We start from the raw sequence: 16,922 nt of genomic DNA, 5'->3' as shown, positions 1-16,922 counted from the left end.
TCATATCCATATTGCCATGTGGGAAAAAGTGTGGCTGTTCCTCCTCCTCTTGTGGCTCTTCTTCTATGTGTGGCTCATCTTCTTCCATTGGTTCTTCTCTTTCCCTTCTTCCATGTGGTCTTCGGCCTTGATGTGCTTCAAGGGGCATCATCATTCGTTCAATGGTTATGGGCATGCCTTGGCTTAACCACATTGGATTCTCCTCTTCCATTGGAACTTTAGCCTTTGCACACAACCTCCAAATGGTACTCGGATAGTATAACCAAGATCCGGCCGAATTCTTCTCAGCCAGCTTTTGAATGTCTTTTGCAAGGATGTCATGAACTCTTATCTCTCCTCCCACAATGATGCAATGCAGCATCACGGCTCTCTCCCTGTTAACTTCTGAGGTGTTCACTGTGCCCAGAATTGATCTTTTCATTAACTCATACCATCCTTTTGCTTCCGGGGTGAGGTTACATCTCTTCAGGTACTTATATCTGTTCTTGTTATCTCCTTCCCACTCTGAGTTCTCCATACAAATGTCTCTCACAATCTCCTCATAATCCTGATCCTCATTCAATCTTTGTTGGTATCCCGGTTCACTAAAGCGGACTGACTTTAGTTTCAAGACTTTCTTGATTGCATCCGGGCTAAAGTCTACTTCCACCCCCCGCACATAGCTCTTGTACGTTGGGGGCTCACGCATGTCAAGCCTTGGGACATTTGCATAGAACTCTCTTATGATATTGGCATTGATTCGGATGGCTGGTGATGCAAGTTCCTCCCACCTCCTCTTCCGAATTTTGTCCTTCATTTCTTGACATCCATCATCCGGCAACAAGAATGGAATTTCAGGATAGATTCTTTTCTCGTTCATCCATTGAATTTGCATTTGATGAAACCAAGACTTGAATCTCCGTTGGTCATATTCATGTGTGTCTTCCTCCACCATGGGATCTTTCCCTTTTCTTCGTTTGGTTCTTGAGGAGGAGGCCATGATCACTTGGTTGGTTGAGTCTTGTGAGGTTAGAAGGAGTGTGAAGAATGTTGGAGAGTTTGATGTGTGTTTAGAGCAAAAAGAAATTGAGGCCGAACTTGCTATGACAAGAAATGATGAAGAGAAGTTTAAATGGTTGGAGTTTAAAGTAAGAGAAATGTTGCACAGAGCTTGTTATGTTGAGGAGTGATGAAGGGAGTGAAGTTTCCAAGGTTGGAGTGATTCGGTCATGTGCATGGCTTGAAGGTGGTATGCTTTTAAATGAGCAATGAAGGGCTGGGATGCAATTAGACTTATGGAGATCAAAGGTATGCATGTAAGGATGAATGAAGACAAAGTTTGCTCCTTCCCTTGCCTTTGCCGTGATCATTCTCAAGGAGTGGCAGATTTCTTTTTCGAGGCATGTGATGGGATTTTGTCCTCATGCTATGCTTTCCTTTGTCTTGTCTTTTTCTTTGAAGATTCTTTGACCTCCTAGTCACCACAACAAGACAACATACATTAGTTTTATCCAACCGTAGCAAGAGTGTTCTTTTTATTAATACTATGTGAACCATCAATTCTTATATCATTTGAACCGTGACACTCTCCTTTGAGGACACCAAACTTAATGTTTGGTCATATATAAAGAAAATGAGTATCTTCCTCCAATTAGTGAGATTCAAATGTTAAATGTTCATAAGAATTGTTTTCATCATACTTTCTTTTTCTCTTTTTTTTTTTCATGAAGGATCAATTGTATCCCTAAATTGGTGCATCAAAGTTTGATGAACACCAAACTTATTTCTTGTCAAAGGATACATCACAATTAATGCCTTCATTACCGGAAAAGAATTTTTCCATTTATAAGATTTTGGAAAACAACAATTGTATGATTATTGATGCATGAGTTTCTACTTTTCATGAAGCTATGTGGACACCAAACTTAGTGTTTGGCCATATGCTTTGTCAAGATACTCCAAACATGCAAAATGGAATTATTTGTACCATTGGTTTAGTGTGCTTGAAGGCACACCAAACTTAGCATATGTTTCAAAATAGTGCATGCAGTCAATGGACATGTTCATGAAAAGAGAAAAGAATTCATGCTCAATTGATCATAACTTATTGAATTTAAAATGACATGAATCTTAAAGCATGGGTTGCCTCCCATGGAGCGCTCTTTTATTGTCATTAGCTTGACATTGAGGCTTTCTTTTATGGTGGTTGGTGCTTGTAGGGCCTCAATTTGTCTCTTCTGACCGTGATCCTCTTCTTTGTTCTCTGGTGTTCAATTTCAGCATGCTCTAATGAGAGTATGTTGCTGACAGTGTAGTAATCCTCGGTTTGTTGATTTGCCCCCAGCTGTTGATATATCAGTTGCACTTTGTCACCTTTGGAAAGCCCCTCTGTTGGAATCTTTCTATTCTTCCAACTCCTTTTTGCTTTGTTTCTGCGTTTCATCTTTCCTTTTGTTGATCTTTCTTTTCTGGCCGTAGGCTTTCCTTGGGGGCCTCTCTTTTCAGTGGCTAATACTCTAATACCCTCTTGGGTTTCTTCATCAGTCTGCACAATCCTTAGCATTGGGATGTTGCTGTGACCTTCCTGGTCATTTTTCATATAGTCTTTCTTCTCCTTGCTAAATTGTGCTTCTGATAATACTTTCAGAGTGACACTCTGGTCATGCATCCTGAGAGTTAATTTCCCTTCCTCTACGTCTATGATAGCTCTAGCAGTGGCCAAGAATGGCCTTCCCAGTATAACAGAGTCACCATCATCATCGTTTGATTCTAGAACCACAAAATCAGCAGGGTATATAAAACTGTCCACCTTGACCAAAAGATTTTCAATTACACCCCTGGGGTATACCATTGACTTGTCTACCAGCTCCAGAGACATTTGTACTGGTTTGACCTCCTCTATATGCAGCTTTTTCACCAAGGAAGATGGTATTAAGTTAATACTTGCTCCGAGATCGCACATTGCTTTAGTGATGGTCAATTCCCCAATGGTGCAAGGCAACAGGAAGCTCCCTGGGTCCTCAAGCTTGGGAGGAAGCCCCTTTTGAATCAAGGCCCTGCATTCCTCAGTAATCATTATGGTTTCTTTCTCATCCCAGCTTCTTTTCTTGTTGACAAGCTCCTTCAAGAATTTGGCATACAGAGGCATTTGCTCAAGTGCTTCAGCCAAGGGGATATTGATTTCCAGCTTCTTAAAAATCTCAAGGAATTTGTGAAAATGCTGGTCTTTAACCTCTTTGTTAAACCTCTGGGGATATGGCAGTGGAGGTGTGATGCTCTTTCCTATTTGCTGCTGTCCCTGGATTACTTTCTTTGAGCTATGTGGCTGGTTGTCCTTCTCTTTAAGTTTCTCAGTGCTTTTGTTTGGCATCACAACTTGCTCTTTAGCTTCATCGTCCTTTGCTTGCTTCTCATCCTCTGTTGGTTCTTTGATGCTCTCTGCTTGCTTCTGTGTAGTGTCATTGTTGCTTATCAATGTTCTCCCGCTCCTTAATTGTATTGCCTTGCATTCCTCCTTGGGATTTGGGATTGTGTCACTAGGCAGTGAGTTTGAAGATCTCTCAACAGATACTTGCTTGGAGAGTTGCCCAATCTGCCTCTCTAGGCTCTTTAATGATGCCTCATGGTTTTTGTTTGTTATTTCCTGGTGTTTCATCATTTTTTCTATCAAGGTCTCTAAGTTGGTGAGTCTTTGAGGTTCAGGTGGTGCTTGTGGTGGGTTGTGAGATGTGGGTGGTGGATGATAGGCATTTTGGTTGGTGGGTTGGTTATTGGATTAGTACTGGTTGAGATTAGGGTAGTTAGTTTGAGGTTTTCTGTATGTGTTTTGGTTAGTCTGCTGATGGTTGTAGTTTTGGTTGTTTCTTGGGTTGTTTTGATTTGAGTTCCTCTGCCATGGGTGTTGGTTTTGGTTGTGAGTGTCTCCCCATCTGAGGTTGGGGTGATTTTTCCATGAGGGGTTGTAGGTATCACCATAGAATTCATTTGGATTTGAATGCATGTACTGGACTTGTTCCTGCTGTTGCTCCTCTTGGATTTCTTCATTTTGCCCCCATGTGGCTGATGGTTGGCTAGTGTTAACTGCTGCAACTTGGAGGCCATCAATCCTCTTGGTCATTTGCTCAAATTGTTGTTGAATTTGCTGCTGCATTAATTTGTTTTGAGCCAGGATTGAATCCACTCCTTCTAGTTCCATTACTCCTCTCCTTTGTGATGGTTGGCGGCCTCTTTGATGAGCAAAGAAATATTGGTTGTTGGCCACCATATCAATGAGTTCTTGAGCCTCCTCTGCAGTTTTCATGAGTTGCAAGGAACCTCCAGCTGAATGATCCAAAGCTTCCTGGGATTTTAGTGTTAAGCCTTCATAGAAGTTCTGCAGCTTCTCCCACTCATTAAACATGGCAGGGGGACATTTCCTGATTAGAGCCTTGTACCTCTCCCATGCCTCATAGATGGGTTCAGCCTCCATTTGTGTAAATGTTTGTACCTCAACCTTCAACCTTATAATCCTCTGAGGTGGGTAAAACTTGGCAAGAAACTTGGTTACCAAATCATCCCAGTTGTTGATGCTGTCCCTTGGAAAAGATTCCAACCATTGAGTGGCCTTGTCCCTGAGAGAAAATGGGAATAGCATCAGCTTGTAACTGTCAGGAGGCACACCATTAGTTTTGACAGTGTTGCATATCCTCAAGAAAGTGGATAAGTGTTGGTGTGGGTCTTCAAGTGGTCCTCCACCAAAAGAGCAATTGTTCTGAACCAAAGTGATGAGTTGTGGCTTGAGTTCAAAATTGTTAGCATTGACATTTGGGGCCAAGATGCTGCTCCCACAATGTCTAGGATTTGCAAAGGTATAGGAAGCCAAAACTCTCCTCTGGGGTGGGTTGTCATTGTTGTTGTCTGCTCCACCTGGTGGGTTGGTTGAATGTTCCTCCATCTCTTGGAATTCTTCGTCTGATTCCTCTTCTCCAACAATATTTTTCCCTCTTTCAGCTCTTCTTAACCTCCTGAGAGTTCTTTCGTCTTGTTCATGAAAATTGGGTATGGTTCTTCTTGTACCTGACATACAAGCAGAGCATGAGAAATGCACAAAACCAGTGACACTTCAATCTACTGCTAGATTGAAGTGTTAGTTAGTTTAAGCAAAAAATCAAACAGTTAGTGGGTTAATCAAAATTAAAGAAAAAGTGCTTGATCTAGATTACCACCACACTTAATCATTGTCAATCTAATCAATCCCCGGCAACGGCGCCAAAAACTTGATGAGTATTTTGGTGAAAAATAAATTTCTCCCAAAACACACAAATCTAACCGGCAAGTGTACCGGGTCGTATCAAGTAATAAAAACTCACGGGAGTGAGGTCGATCCCACAGGGATTGAAGGATTGAGCAATTTTAGCTTAGTGGTTAATTTAGTCAAGCGAATCAAGATTTGGTTGAGTGTTTTGTGATTTGCAGAAATTAAATTGCATGGAAGTAAAGAGAACAGGGAATTAAAGTGCTGAATCTTAAAGAACAAGAAATTAAATAGCAGAAACTTAGAATGCAAGAAAAGTAAATTGCGGAATCTTAAAGTGCAAGAAATGTAAACGGCTGGAATTGTAAAGGGAATTGGGGATTGGATTTGCAGAATTTAAACAAGGAAAAGTAAATTGCATCAAACAGAGAAGTAGAAGAAGGTTTGGGTTAGATTGGATCTTGAAGCAGAAAAGTAAATGAACATGAAAACAGTAAACAGAAAATGTAAAATTGGGAAATTAGATCTCAGGACCCAGAGACTAGAAAACCAAGTCTAGATCTCAATGCCTTCCTAGATCCAACAAGAAATTGTAATTGAAATTCAAAGAAAGTGGATGAAGAGCAATTAACAGAAATTGAAATTCAATCAAGCAGTAAATAAAGCAGTGAGATCCAAGGTTGAGATTGAAACAGAATTTCTTCAATTCTCCAACCCAAAAATCCAAGACAATTGTAATTGAAATTGAAAGCAATAAAACTGAGAGGAAGAGAAGTGAATTCTCCTTCCCCAAGACAAAGAAATTAAAGATCACTCAATATCAAAAGCTCTCCGAAAACTATTATGAAAATTCCAAAAGAAAGCTCTCCGAAGAACTTGAATTCTATCCTCTTTATACACTTTCTTCCAATGATCTTCAAGCCTTGAGTTGGGCCTTTTCTCTTGGTGGAATTGGGTTGAAAGAGGCCTTGGTTGATTGCTCTTGGAGTTTGAAGAGGAACCAAAACGAACCAATTGAACCGGGTTTGAGTTTTGCAAAAGTTGGACCAAAAGTTTGAGCAAAAGTTAGGGGGCTAACTTTTGCCCAAACTTTTCATATCAGCAGCTATATCCATCTGATACCAACGTTGGTGCCAAAGTTAGGGGTCTAACTTTGGCGCTAATGTTGGCCTTACCTTGTGCACTTGTGGCGCCAACGTTAGCCACCAAGTTAGGGGCTAACGTTGGCGCAAACTTTTGCTCCTCCCCTTGTGATTTTCATCTGCCAACGTTAGCCACCAAGTTAGGGGGCTAACGTTGGCGCAAACTTTTGGTGCCCAGGGAGGTTTTCTTCATGCCAACGTTAGCCTCAAAGTTAGGGGGCTAACGTTGGCGCAAACTTTTGGTGCCCAGGGAGGATTTTCATGTGCCAACGTTAGCCTCAAAGTTAGGGGCTAACGTTGGCGCAAACTTTTGGTACCCAGGGAGTGATTTTCAAGTTCCAACGTTAGCCCAAAAGTTAGGGGCTAACGTTGGGGCTAACTTTTCACCCAAAAGTTTGTGCAAAAGTTTGAGGCTAACTTTAGGTCCAGCTTTTTGCTTCCTGGTTCAATTTCACTTATTCCATTGTCTTCTCTTTACTCCTAGCTATTCCTTCTTGCTTCAACCTTTCTCCAAGCTTTCTTCACCTATCATTAATCAACCAAACACATCAAAGCTATGCTTAAAATTATGAGATATTCATTCTTTCATAATATGTAACAATTATAGTATAAAACCTCATGAAATAGCATGAATTCATACATGGTTGATTAAATCAAAGGAAACATGAAAATCTACCTAATTGGCTTGCTTGTAGCTCAAGAAAGTGCATAATTCTAATGAAAACAAAAGAAAAAGACTAGTTAAAATAGGCTAAGATGACTTGTCATCACACGTGCCTGACAACCACCTCCGTTCTACCTTAGACTGAGTGCTTATCTCTTAGCCTCCTAGTTCAGATCAGAGTCTTCGTGGTATAAGCTAGAATCAATTGGCAGCATTCTTGAGATCCGAAACGTCTAAACCTTGTCTGTGGTATTCTGAGTAGGATCTGGGATAGGATGACTGTGACGAGCTTCAAACTCACAAGTGCTGGGCGTAGTGACAGACGCAAATGGATCAATAGATCCTATTCCAGTATGAGTAAGAACCGACAGATGATTAGCCTTGCGGTGACAGCGCATTTGGACCATTTTCACTCAGAGGACGGATGGTAGCCATTGACAATGGTGATCCACCAACATACAGCTTGCGATGGAAGGAACCTTGTGTGCATGAAGAAGAAGACAGTAGGAAAGCAGAAATTTAGAAGACAGAGCATCTCCAAAACCTCAACCTGTTCTCCATTACTGCATAACAAGTATTTATTTCATGTTCTTTTACTTTTTACAATTAAATCTAAGAATTATTGATATCCTGACTAAGAGTTATAAGATAACCATAGCTTGCTTCAAGCCGACAATCTCCGTGGGATCGACCCTTACTCACGTAAGGTATTACTTGGACGACCCAGTGCACTTGCTGGTTAGTTGTGCGAAATTGCAAAAGTGTGATTGTGATTTCGTGCACCAAGTTTTTGGCGCCTTTGCCGGGGATTGTTCGAGTTTGGACAACTGACGGTTTATCTTGTTGCTTAGATTAGGAATAATTTATTTTTGTTGGTTTAGAGTCACTAAATTTGAGTCTTTTATTTGAGTTAGTTTCATATTTTAAGTTTGGTGTCAATTGCATGCTTTTATTTTCTTTTAATTTTTCGAATTTGCATGTTCTTAGTTCTTTCTTGATCTTTAAAAATTCTAAGTTTGGTGTCTCCTTTGTGTTTTCCTTTAAATTTTCGAAAATTTGTGTTTGATTTTCTAAAAATTTTAAGTTTGGTGTCCCTTGTGCTTTTATTTACTTAAAAATTTTTCAAAAATGTGTTCTTGGTTTTCATCTTGACATTCAAAGTTTTCTTGTTTGTTCTCTTTGTTTTGATCTAAAATTTCTAAGTTTAGTGTCATTTTGTTGTTTTCCTCTTTCCTCATTAAAATTCAAAAATTAAAAAATATCTTTTCCTTATTTTACTCATAAATTTCGAAATTTTGCATTAAATTAGTCAAAGATTTTCAAAATCATATCCTTTTTTTAGTCAAGTCAAAATTCTAATTTCAAAAATTGATCTTTTCAAATCTTTTTCAAAAATCAAATCTTTTTAATTTCTTCAATCATATCTTTTCAATGATATATTTTTTTTATAGATTGCAATCATATCTTCTCAATCATATCTTTTTCAAAATAATTTTCAATCATATCTTTTTGATTGCTAATTTCAAAATCTTTTTCAAAAAAATCACCTAACTACTTTTCTCTTTCATATTTCGAAAATAACTAAGCATTCTTTTTCCAAAATCTTTTTAATTAATTAATTTAGTTTTCAATTTGCTTTTATTTCATTTTTTTTAATTTTCAAAACTTTTATTTTATCTTCCATTTATTTTGTTTTATTTTATTCGGTTACTTTTAATTAAATCAAAATAAAAAAATTTAAAAATATAATTTATTTGCAATTCATATCAATTCCCTTTTCTCCATCATGGACATAAGTGGAAATGAACAGTCCAGAAAGACTCTGGGGTCATATGCTAACCCCATTACAGCTGCATATGGGAGTAGCATCTATATACCTCCCATCGAAGCAAGCAGTTTTGAGCTAAATTCTCAGCTCATTATCATGGTGCAGCAAAATTGCCAGTATTCCGGTCTTCTACCGGAAGAACCTACTGAGTTTCTGGCACAATTCTTATAAATTGTTGACACAGTACGTGATAAAGAAGTGGATCAGGATGTCTACAGATTATTATTGTTTCCATTTTCTTTAAAAGATCAAGCTAAGAAGTGGTTAAATAACCAACCCACAGCAAGCATAAAAACATGGAGACAGTTAACAGACAAATTCCTGAATCAATTCTACCCTCCAAAAAGGATGACACAGCTAAGGCTGGACATCCAAGGCTTTAAACAAAAGGATCATGAATTCCTTTATAATGCCTGGGAGAGGTACAGAGGGATGCTAAGGAAATGCCCCTCTGAAATATTTTCAGAGTGGGTACAGTTAGACATTTTCTATTATGGGCTTACAGAAAGAGCTCAAATGTCTCTAGACTACTCAGCTGGTGGATCTATACACATGAGAAAGACGATTGAAGAGGCTCAAGAACTCATAGATATGGTTGCTAGAAATCAACATCTGTACTCAAGCAGTGAGTCCTCCATAAAAGAAGAGGCTAGGACAGTAACTACTGATCCTAATCCTCAAGAACAGATTGTTGAACTTAATCAGCAATTACTCCTTGTGACAAAACAATTAGCAGAATTTAAAGAGAAAAATGCTAACAAGAATATGGAAGCACAATTGAATCAGACAAGACAGTAGTTATCTAAACAGATAACAGAAGAATGCCAAGCTGTCCAATTAAGGAGCGAGAAGACATTGAATAAATCAGCTCAAAGTAGCAGAAAGCCAAGAAAGGAACAACTGACAGAGGATGACCAAACCACTGCCCAAAATCCCTCTGAGGACAGCAAGAGCCCAGAGAGGAATAATTCTGGCATTCAAACGCCAGAAAATGGTGAAAGATTAGCGTTAAACTCCCAGTGGATGCCCACTTCTGGCATTCAAACACCAGAAAAGGGAGAAAAGTTGGCGTTAAACACCCATTCCCTGCCCAGTTCTAGCGTTCAAACGCCAGAAAAGGGTGGGAAGCTAGCGTTAAACGCCCATCCAGCACCCTATCCTGGCGTTCAAACGCCAATGAGGGATCAGACACTTACAAGTGCTGATCATAACCCCTCTAAGAAGGCTTCTCCAACCACCTCTGTAGGGAATAAACCTACAGCAACTAAGGTTGAAGAATATAAAGCCAAGATGCCTTATCCTCAGAAACTCCGCCAAGCGGAACAGGATAAATAATTTGTCTGCTTTGCAGACTATCTCAGGACTCTTGAGATAAAGATCCCGTTTGCAGAGGCACTTGAGCAAATACCCTCTTATGCTAAGTTCATGAAAGAGATCTTAAGTCATAAGAAGGATTGGAGAGAAACTGAAAAAGTTTTTCTCACTGAAGAATGTAGTGCAGTCATTCTGAAAAACTTACCAGAAAAGCTTAAAGATCCAGGAAGCTTTATGATAACATGCACATTAGAGGGTGCTTGTACCAAGACAGCTCTATGTGACCTTAGAGCAAGTATCAACCTAATACCTGCATCCACTGTCAAAAAGCTTGGCTTGACTGAAGAAGTCAAACCAACCCGGATATGTCTTCAACTTGCTGATGGCTCCATTAAATACCCATCAGGCATAATTGAGGACATGATTGTCAAGTTTGGGCCATTTACCTTTCCCACTGACTTTGTAGTGTTGGAAATGGAGGAGCACAAGAGTGCAACTCTCATTCTAGAAAGACCCTTCCTAGCAACTGGACAAACTCTCATTGATGTCCAAAAAGGGAAAGTAACCCTGAGAGTCAATGAGGATGAGTTCAAGTTAAATGCTGTCAAAGCTATGCAGCATCCAGACACATCAAATGACTGCATGAGCGCTGATATTATTGACTCCTTGGTGGAAGAGATCAATATGACTGAGTGTCTCGAATCAGAGCTAGAGGACATCTTTAAAGATGTTCAGCCTAATCTGGAGGAACCAGAGGAAATAAAAGAACCTCTGAAAATTCCTCAGGAAGAGGATAAGCCTCCTAAACCCGAGCTCAAACCACTACCACCATCCCTGAAATATGCATTTCTGGGAGAAGGTGACACTTTTTCGGTGATCATAAGCTCTGCTTTAAATCCCCAGGAAGAGAAAGCACTAATTCAGGTGCTGAGGACACACAAGACAGCTCTTGGGTGGTCCATAAGTGATCTTAAGGGCATTAGCCCAGCAAGATGCATGCACAAGATCCTATTGGAGGATGATGCTAAGCCAGTGGTTCAACCACAAATGCGGCTAAATCCAGCCATGAAGGAGGTGGTGCAGAAAAAGGTCACCAAGTTACTAGAGGCTGGGATTGTTTATCCTATTTCTGATAGCCCCTGGGTGAGCCCTGTCCACGTTGTCCCCAAGAAGGGAGGCAAGATAGTGGTTCATAATGAAAAGAGTGAACTGGTTCCTACAAGAACAGTTACAGGGTGGCATATGTGTATTGACTACAGAAGGCTCAATACAGCCACCAGAAAGGATCATTTTCCTTTAGCATTCATAGACCAGATGCTAGAGAGACTAGCAGGTCATGAATACTACTGCTTTTTGGATGGCTATTCAGGTTACAACCAAATTGCAGTAGATCTTCAAGACCAAGAGAAAACAATATTCACATGTCCATCTGGAGCATTTGCATACAGAAAGATGCCTTTTGGTTTGTGCAATGCACCTGCAACTTTTCAGAGATGCATGCTCTCTATTTTCTCTGATATGGTGGAAAAATTCTTGGAAGTCTTCATGGATGACTTCTCAGTATTTGGAAACTCATTCAGCTCCTGTCTTGATCATCTAGCACTTATTCTGAAAAGGTGCCAAGAGACTAACTTGGTTTTAAACTGGGAAAAATGTCACTTTATGGTGACTGAAGGAATTATCCTTGGGCATAAAATTTCGAACAAAGGAATAGAGGTGGATCAAGCTAAGGTAGAGGTAATTAAAAAATTACCACCACCTGCCAATGTAAAGGCAATCAGAAGCTTTCTGGGACATGCAGGATTCTACAGGAGGTTTATAAAGGATTTTTCAAAAATTGCTAAACCTCTGAGCAATCTGCTAGCTGCTGACACGCCATTTGTGTTTGACACAGAGTGTCTGCAAGCGTTTGAAACCCTAAAAGCTAAGCTGGTCATAGCACCAGTCATCTCTGCACCAGACTGGACATTACCATTCGAACTAATGTGTGATGCCAGTGACCATGCCATTGGTGCAGTGTTGGGACAGAGGCATAACAAGCTTCTGCACGTCATTTACTATGCTAGCCGTGTTTTAAATGATGCATAGAAGAATTACACAACCACAGAAAAAGAGTTACTTACAGTGGTTTATGCCATTGACAAGTTTAGATCCTATTTAGTAGGTTCAAAAGTGATTGTGTATACTAACCATGCTGCTCTTAAATACCTACTCACAAAGCAGGATTCAAAACCCAGGCTCATAAGATGGGTGTTGCTCCTGCAAGAGTTTGATATAGAAATAAGAGACAGAAAAGGGACAGAGAACCAGCTAGCTGATCACCTGTCCCGGATAGAACCAGTAGCAGGGGCGTCCCTCCCTTCTACTGAGATCTCTGAAACCTTTCCAAATGAGCAACTCTTCGCCATTCAGGAAGCACCATGGTTTACAGACATTGTGAATTATAAAGCTGTGAGGTTCATACCCAAAGAGTACAGCAGGGTGCAGATGAAAAAACTAATTTCAGATGCAAAGTACTACTTATGGGATGAACCATATCTCTTTAAGAGATGTGCAGACGGAATGATCCGCAGATGCGTACTCAGAGAAGAGGCACAGAAGATCCTATGGCACTGCCATGGATCACAGTATGGAGGATATTTCGGAGGTGAGCAAACAGCCACTAAGGTCCTCCAATGTGGCTTCTACTGGCCTACTCTTTATAGAGATGCCCGAGAGTTTGTGCGTAACTGTGACAGTTGCCAAAGAGCTGGCAACTTGCCTCATGGTTATGCCATGCCTCAACAAGGGATCTTAGAGATTGAGTTGTTTGATATGTGGGGTATTGACTTGATGGGTCCCTTCCCACCATCATACTCAAACACTTACATTCTGGTGGCAGTAGACTATGTATCTAAATGGGTAGAAGCAATTGTCACACCCACTAATGATACTAAGACCGTACTGAAATTCCTCCAGAAACATATCTTCAGCAGATTTGACGTCCCTAGAGTACTAATCAGTGACAGGGGCACTCATTTCTGCAATAAACAGCTATACTCTGCTATGGTCCGATATAGAATTAGCCACAAAATAGCAACTCCATATCACCCACAGACAAATGGGCAGGCTGGAGTCTCTCATAGAGAACTAAAAAGAATCCTAGAATGGACTGTAATTGCCCATAGAAAGAATTGGGCAAAAGGCTTGGATGATGCTCTGTGAGCATACAGAACAGCATTCAAAACTCCTATAGGAACCTCTCCATACCAGCTTGTGTATGGCAAGGCCTATCATCTGCCCGTGGAACTGGAACATAAGGCCTACTGGGCAACCAGATTCCTAAACCTGGATGCTAAGTTAGCTGGAGAGAAAAGATTGCTCCAGCTGAATGAGCTAGAGGAATTCAGACTCAATGCTTTTGAAAATGCAAAAATTTATAAAGAAAAAGCAAAAAGGTGGCATGACAAGAAACTGTCATCTAGAGTTTTTAAGCCAGGACAGAAGGTTCTACTGTTTAACTCTAGACTTAGATTATTCCCTGGGAAATTAAAATCCCGGTAGAGAGGACCATATGTGATTACAAGTGTGTCACCATATGGATATGTTGAGCTTCAGGATATTGATTCTGACAAAAAGTTCATTGTTAATGGACAGAGAATCAAACATTATGTTGAAAGCAATTTTGAGCAAGAATGCTCAAACCTGATACTAGAATAAAAGCTCAGTCAAGGTCCAGCTAAAGACAATAAAAAAGCACTTATTGGGAGGCAACCCAATGTTCTTTAATTATATATATTTATTTTCCATTGTTATCTTATATTATCTTCAGGTTGATGATCATGTGGAGTCATAAAAGCAACTGAAAAAGCAAAAATAGAATGAAAAATAGCATTAAAAATAGCACACCCTGGAGGAGAAGCTTACTGGCGTTTAAACGCCAGTAAGGGTAGCAGAATGGGCGTTAAACGCCCAGTCTGGCACCATTCTGGGCGTTTAATGCCAGAAAGGGGCACAGAGCTGGTGTTTAACGCTAGAAATGGGTAGCAACCTGGCGTTTAACGCTAGGATTAGCAATCAAGGGGGCGTTTACATACCACATGGTGCAGGGATGAAGAAATCCTTGACACCTCAGGATCTGTGGACCCCACAGGATCCCCACCTACCTCAACTCTATCTATCTCTTCTTCACACCTTCCGATAACATCCTTTTTCTTCTTTTGCTCGAGGACGAGCAAACCTTCTAAGTTTGGTGTGGTAAAAGCATTGCTTTTTGTTTTTCCATAACCATTTATGGCACCTAAGGCCGGAGAAACTTCTAGGAAAAGGAAAGGAAAGGCAATTGCTTCCAACTCCGAGTCATGGGAAATGGAGAGATTCATCTCAAAAGCCCATCACTAAGAAAAGGATGGAGCAAACAAGAGAGCCCACTCATGGACCTCAACAAGAGCATTCCACTATCCTCCATGAAATTAGAAAGGACCAAAAGGCAATGAGAGAGATGCAACAAAGGCAAGGAAGAGACATAGAGGAGCTAAAGCACTTCATAAGATTATCAAGAAGGAGAACTAGCCGTCATCACTAAGGTGGACCCGTTCTTTAATTTTCTTGTTCTTATTTTTCTATTTTTCGATTTCTATGCTTGATGTTCTATCTATGTTTGTGTCTTCACTACATGATCATTAGTATCTTAGCGTCTATGCCTTAAAGCTATGAATGTCCTATGAATCCATCACCTTTCTTAAATGAAAAATGTTTTTAATTGCAAAAGAAAAAGAAGTACATGAATTTCAAATTTTAAAACAGTTTAATTATTTTGATGTGGTGGCAATACTTTTTGTTTTCTGAATGAATGCTTGAACAGTGCATATTTTTGAATTTGTTGTTTATGAATGTTAAAATTGTTGGCACTTGAAAGAATGATGGAAAAGGAGAAATGTTATTGATAATCTGAAAAAACATAAAAATGATTCTTGAAGCAAGAAAAAGTAGTGAAAAGCTTGCGGAAAAAAAAAGAGAGAGGCAAAAAAAAAAGAAAGAAAAAGAAAAAGCAAGCAGAAAAAGCTAATAGCCCTTTAAACCAAAAGGCAAGGGTAAAATAAAAAGGATCCAAGGCTTTGAGCATCAGTGGATAGGAGGGTCCACAAGAATAAAATCCTGGCCTAAGCGGCTAAACCAAGCTGTCCCTAACCATGTGCTTGTGGCGTGAAGGTGTCAAAGGAAAAGATTGAGACTAAGCGGTTAAAGTCGTGATCCAAAGCAAAAAGAGTGTGCTTAAGAGCTCTGGACACCTCTAATTAGGGACTCTAGCAAAGCTGAGTCACAATCTGAAAAGGTTCACCCAGTTATGTGTCTGTGGCATTTATGTATCCGGTGGTAATACTGGAAAACAAAATGCTTAGGGTCACGTCCAAGACTCATAAAGTAACTGTGTTCAAGAATCAACAATACTGAACTAGAAGAATCTATAACACTATCTGAATTCTGAGTTCCTATAGATGCCAATCATTCTGAACTTCAAAGGATAAAGTGAGATGCCAAAACTGTTCAGAAGCAAAAACCAAAGAGCCCCGCTCATCTAATTAAGACTGATCTTCATAGATGTTTTCGGAATTTATTGTATATTCTCTTCTTTTTATCCTACTTTGTTTTTAGTTGCTTGGGACAAGCAACAATTTAAGTTTGGTGTTGTGATGAGTGGATAATTTATACGCTTTTTGGCATTGTTTTTAGGTAGTTTTTAGTATGTTTTAATTACTTTTTATTATATTTTTATTAGTTTTTAAATAAAAATCACATTTCTGGGCTTTACTATGAGTTTTTGTGTTTTTATGTGATTTCAGGTATTTTCTGGCTGAAATTGAGGGACCTGAGCAAAAATCTGATTCAGAGGCTGAAAAAGGACTACAGATGCTATTGGATTCTGACCTCCCTGCATTCGAAATGGATTTTTTGGAGCTACAGAAGCCCAATTGGCGCGCTCTTAATTGCGTTAGAAAGTAGACATCCTGGGCTTTCCAGTAGTAGATAATAGTCCATACTTTGCCCGAGATTTGATGGCCCAAACCGGCGTTCCAAGTCAGTATAGAAATTCTGGCATCAAAACGCCAGAACTAGCATGAAAGCTGGAGTTAAACGCCTAAACTGGCACAAAAGCTGGCGTTTAACTCCAAGAAAGCTCTCTACACATGAAAGCTTCAATGCTCAGCCCAAGCACACACCAAGTGGGCCCCGGATGTGGATTTCTACACTAACTATTCTAGCTTACTCATTTTCTGTAACCCTAGGTTCACTAGTTTATTATAAAAACTACTTTTAGTGATTCATCTTGTACCTCATGACACTCTACATGTTTCATATTGTATCTTCTACGGCATGAGTTTCTAAACCCCATGGTTGGGGTGAGGAGCTCTGCTGTGTTTTGATGAATTAATGTAATTACTACTGTTTTCCATTCAATTACGCTTGCTTCCATTCTAAGATATTCACTCGTACTTCAACTTGATGAATGTGATGATCTGTGACACTCATCACCATTCTCAACCTATGAACGCGTGCCTGACAACCACCTCCGTTCTACCTTAGACTGAGTGCTTATCTCTTAGGCTCCTGGTTCAGATCAAAGTCTTCGTGGTATAAGTTAGAATCAATTGGCAGCATTCTTGAGATCCGGAACGTCTAAACCTTGTCTGTGGTATTCTGAGTAGGATCTGGGATAGGATGACTGTGACGAGCTTTAAACTCATAAGTGCTGGGCGTAGTGACAGACGCAAAAAGATCAAT

Source organism: Arachis hypogaea, chromosome 12 (genome assembly GCF_003086295.3).
Source record: "Arachis hypogaea cultivar Tifrunner chromosome 12, arahy.Tifrunner.gnm2.J5K5, whole genome shotgun sequence".
NCBI lineage: Eukaryota > Viridiplantae > Streptophyta > Magnoliopsida > Fabales > Fabaceae > Arachis > Arachis hypogaea.
Note: the sequence above shows the minus strand (reverse complement) of the source record.